Source organism: Ursus maritimus, unplaced genomic scaffold, assembly GCF_017311325.1.
Source record: "Ursus maritimus isolate PB19 unplaced genomic scaffold, ASM1731132v1 scaffold_4, whole genome shotgun sequence".
NCBI classification, from domain to species: domain Eukaryota; kingdom Metazoa; phylum Chordata; class Mammalia; order Carnivora; family Ursidae; genus Ursus; species Ursus maritimus.
This window is the reverse complement of record NW_024426552.1, coordinates 68374022-68378669: the sequence shown is the minus strand read 5'-3', so window position 1 is coordinate 68378669 and position 4648 is coordinate 68374022. Positions and strand designations below refer to the sequence as shown.

The 4648-nt window shown below is 53.0% G+C and overlaps 1 long non-coding RNA gene across 1 annotated transcript; it reads left to right on the top strand.

The window, feature by feature from the left end:
• The first annotated feature begins 784 nt into the window (after positions 1–784).
• LOC121100487 lies at positions 785–1386 on the top strand. Its single transcript, XR_005832261.1, has 3 exons — positions 785–971; positions 1064–1198; positions 1306–1386. It is a non-coding gene; the product is annotated as an uncharacterized LOC121100487 (long non-coding RNA).
• Positions 1387–4648: the final 3262 nt, after the last annotated feature.

Below are 4648 nucleotides of genomic sequence, written 5' to 3'. Positions count from 1 at the left end.
CCCCCCCCCCCCCCCCCCCCCCCCGCAAATCTGTGAGTCCAGCGCTCTCTTAGAGCTGTTTACTTCTTGCCCTGCCGGCTAGGACGAGGGGGCAGGGACTGAATTAGTCATCTTTGTTTTTCAGCACCTTTGGGTTCAGGCACTTAGTAAGAATTGAATGAATAAATGAATGAGCGAATGAAAGGTTGGGCAAGAAATCATCAAAACCGCCCAGCGTCAGAGCAGAACCGTGGGAGAGGTTTTCCACTGGAGCTGAGGCCGAGCCACTCCTGAGCCACCCCCCTAACGTCACCGAAACAAAGTTTATCTTCTGTCCTTCATTCTGGGCCCCAGGCTGATGAAGGATCCCCTCTCGGACATACCAGATTCATTGCAGAGGGGGGCGAAAAACAGCACAAAAGTAGAAATCCTGGAGATTTTTGCCTCAAAATGCACACACTTCAGTTCCTCTCCAATGGCGAAAAGCAAGTCACAGGGCCGAGCTTGGCAGCAGGGGGCGCCATGTAAAGAGGGTGCTGTAGGGAGGGGCAGAGAAGACTACTCCAATAATAAATCCATCACCGTCTACCACCTCGACCCTCCCCTCCCCCAAGGAAACGACCTACACATTCTCCCAGATCCGCCCCGGGCCACAGTCCTGGCTCTGTGGAGACTCTCCTCAGCCATGTTAGATGTCATTTCTCTTCTAGAGACCTCTGAGCCATTTAAAACTCGGGCAGACTTCTTATTCCACTTTTTTTCCTTTGCTAGCTTTTTTTTAGTTATGCATTCTTGCATAATCATTTCAGTGTGTGTTCATTCTTTCTAATCTCATTTTCTTCCTGCAGGTCTGTGCTTCCATCTGCGGCCATTTTCCTTTAGTACGAGAACTTCATTCAGTACGTCTTGCGGTGCAAGCTGGTTGGTGACAAGTACTTTCAGCTGTTGAAAAGGCCCTTCTCAGCCATTTTTCCTCCGTTTCCCTCAACATGGTAATCACAGTTGTCCTCGAGTCCTTGAGTAATGCCGTCAATATTGGGATCGTGTGTGGGTCTGTCTATTCTGTTGTCTACTTTCCCACCAGGGTAGCCACTTTTTGGTAGGGGGGGAGCTCTTTCTGTGCCTGAGGATAATTATCTGCTGACCAGTGTGTAGAGAGGACCGAAGAGGCTTCAGACGGCATCTTCCTTTAAGAAGCGTTCCTACTTTCCTTTGTTGGGTATGTAGGGTGCGATCAAGCTGGGGCTGAGTTAGCACTGTCGCACATTACTAGGTGGCCTTCTGGCCCTCCCAGTATCTTGTGACACATTCCTTTTCTGTTTGAAGTAGCCAGAGGTAGTTTCTGTGGCTAGTAATGAGAGCTTGACTGAGGTGAGTGATGAGGCCAAAAGGACAAGAATCTGTTACACGCAGACAGCCTGGCTGGAGCAGGAAGACAGGAGAGGCTTTCTCTGTGAATGAGGTAAGCACTGACTGGCCCGGGTTGAGGGATGGGTGGCGGACCACCCAGAGGGCAGATGCAGGCCTAAAACTGAAAACTGGGATCACAGTCTGTAACCCCTTGGCACTTGCTAGAATATAACCTCCACAGGGCAGGGGGCTTTGTTGCTTTGTTCACTGATGGATCTTCAAGTGCTTAAAACACGTAGTAAGCATCCAATAAATGTTTGTCAAGTTTGGTGAACTATTATTTTATTAATAGACACTTATACCAATTACTATGTTCAAAGGTTCTTAATTAAACCCAAAGCTCCCTTTCTGTAACAAATATTTTGAAACATCCTCTTTACTACCGTAAAATGAAATTTCATAGATAATATCCATTCACATATACTATTTAAAAACTCTGAATACCGCTCACACAGGATGCCAGGTGTCCCACCGGGATCCCTCATCCAGGAGAGGCCCTCCCCCCTCCTCCAGCGGCAGGGGTGTTGGCTGTGGACGGCTCACAGCAGAGGCCTCCCTAGGACTTGCCCGAGACCAGAGAGCCAAGGTTATGCCCCGATCGCGTCCAGTGACTGCTTGATGTGGGGTAAAAGCCGGCCCCTCCTGCTTCGATGTGAGACGTCTCTGAAGGGCCAACCGCAGGTCCTGAGCTCTGCAGGGATCAGCAGTGGCCTCTCTGTGACCGCATCATGGCACAACTTCTTCTGCCCAATCCTGCCTTTCCCACCCCTCACGGGGTTTCCGAGAACATACCCCAGGGACACACAAAAGTCTCTCAGAGTCTGTTTCCTGGGGAACTCACCCTAAGATGGTGCCCTGTCATTCAAAGGAGGAATAAAAGAGGAATACAAGTTCTCTGTCTGTGATGCTCGGGTGCGGCTGCGCCAGGGCTCTGCAACAGCGGCCCCTCCTGGGGGCTTGGGAGAAATGCAGACCTCAGCTCCCACTTCTGACCTGCCGGGTGGAATCGGAACCTTTAGCAGCATCCCCAGCGGATGCGTGTGCACAGTAGAGTATGAAAAGTGCACTTTATGGCCAAATACCACAAGTGGCAATACTGTCAGTGGTAAGATTTTCTAAATCAGTGAACAACTCTTGGTAAACTGCGAAACAAAACACATGAAATTTCCTCAATTTACCCAGTAGTTGCTTTCCTGGAAAATTCCGTGTGTCTTAAAATTACACAAAAACCTGCTTTGCCATGTAGAATAGAGGACATTTCCTCGTGCTTTACTGCTCCGTGTGTTGCGGGCCTTTTACACCAGCCGCCTGAGGCACGCTGACGTCGGAAACCACGCCCAGCACTTCCCAAACTGTCCTCTAGGGGTCATCACTGTCCTCATTTCGAACCATCCGTCCCCTGGAGAAAACCTTGTGCTTGGAACTTGCCATGTTATTCATCTAATCCTCCCAATAAGCTTGGGGGGTAAGTGTTACTATTACCCCTCTTTAGCTAAGAAAATCAAGTTCAGAAAAGTTAATTTGTCCAAGTTCACACAGCTAGTCAGTGGGAAGCAAGTAAGATTTGAACCCAAGTCTGCCGGTTTCCCCCTACAGGTTGCTTTGCAGGTGTTTTTCGTTTATCCAGTGGTATGGCCACTACGCTATGGCCGGGTTTGTTTATCACAGAAAAGAATAAACCTCATTTAGGGGGCACCCTCCACGTGGACACAGGGCAACGCCAGGAACTCGAGGCTGAGGGCAGCTGGACCTGCCTTAACTGTGCTGTGCCCTCAGAGCCTGGGTGGGCGGACGGAAATACAGCCCAAGGCCTCCTTCTTCAGGCGGCACCGCAGATGACTTCCCCCTCTTCCCCCCCTCACCCCCCTCCCCAACCACCACAGACAGATCCCCACAGAGACCTGGCAGGCCCAGACCAGGGAGGTGCCAGTGAGAGCGGCTCTGCAGGTCCTCCCCACCCCTCCACACCTGGGTCCTAGAGCAAGCAGAGGGCACTCCAGTATCCAGCTGACGCCCTACAGCTTCCTCTTGAATTGACTTGACCTTGAGGGAAGCTCTGAAGGACAGCTAAGTTTGGCAGGTGTAAGAGGGAGCTGACAAAGGCTTGGAGGTAGGGGTGGAGATGGGAGGACGAAGGAGCACATTCTCCCCAGTGGGCTCTTCCCTGACTGGGCCTGGTGGAGGAGGGCAGAGGGGCACTCTCTCTGTGTGTGCTACGCCCCCTGCTGGTAGAATCCGGGGATTGAGTTTGGCTGAGGCTTACGATGAGCGGGGAAGACCCCGCAGCCCGATTGTGTCAGGCCAGATCCTCCACAAAACACCCCCCAAGGGCTGGGATTAAATGCCCAGGGGTTTTATTTGGGGGGGGGGTGACTGTGAAAGGAACTAGGACGGGAGGGAGCTGGAGATGCAGGGAGAGCTTCAGGCCGCTGTGCAGACCTGAACCCCAGGGGAGGAGAGGGGAGGGACAAATTGCGTGGAATTTCACAGACCTCCAGGACTCTACCGAAGGTTTGACGAAGTTGTCAGGGAGTCCTGGAGCCTGTGTCTCTCAGGAACGGGTTTCTATCCCTGCCATAGTCAGTTGCTGACTGGGAGCTGGGGACACTGGGGATTTTCTGCTCTGATCTGAACAATCCCTCTCCACCCGCGCCCCCCGCCCCAATCAAACTCCCATCAGCCCAGGGTCATGGCTCTGTCAGAGTCTCCTCTTCATGGGGCTGGCAAGGAGACTTCAGAAGCTGTGTGGGAGGAGAGGATGAAGGAAATGACCCTCCATGGCCAGTGTCAGAAAGGCCCACCCACAAAACCAGCACGCCTTTCTCTTGCCAACACGGCTCTTGCCACAGCTCACAGCTGTGGTACATTATTATGCTGAGAGCCTCTCTATGTCTCCCCTCCATTTCCCTGAAGAACCCCTCTCAGGCAGAGTTTGGGGTGGGGTGAACGTGGTGGTCCGTCCCGTCGTTCGCGGGTTAGCAGGAGAGACGGCTGGGAAGGTACGGGTGCATTAGCCGTGGAGGCCAGGGCAAGGGACCCAGCAGGGTTGTTCAGCAGGAGTCACGGAGGAGGGTCGGGTGAAGGTGAGCAGGGTGGTTGGTGCAGGATGAACCAGAGTGAGGGAGTGAGGTGATGAGGGAGGCGGCTGCACGGCCGCCAGGAGCAGGTCTGAGGGCCCGAAGTCTGTTGGTTTGTTACAGACCTGCAGGAGGAAAGAGTCCGTGCGGGTCCGGACACCCCAGGGGAGCCAGTTCCCCTG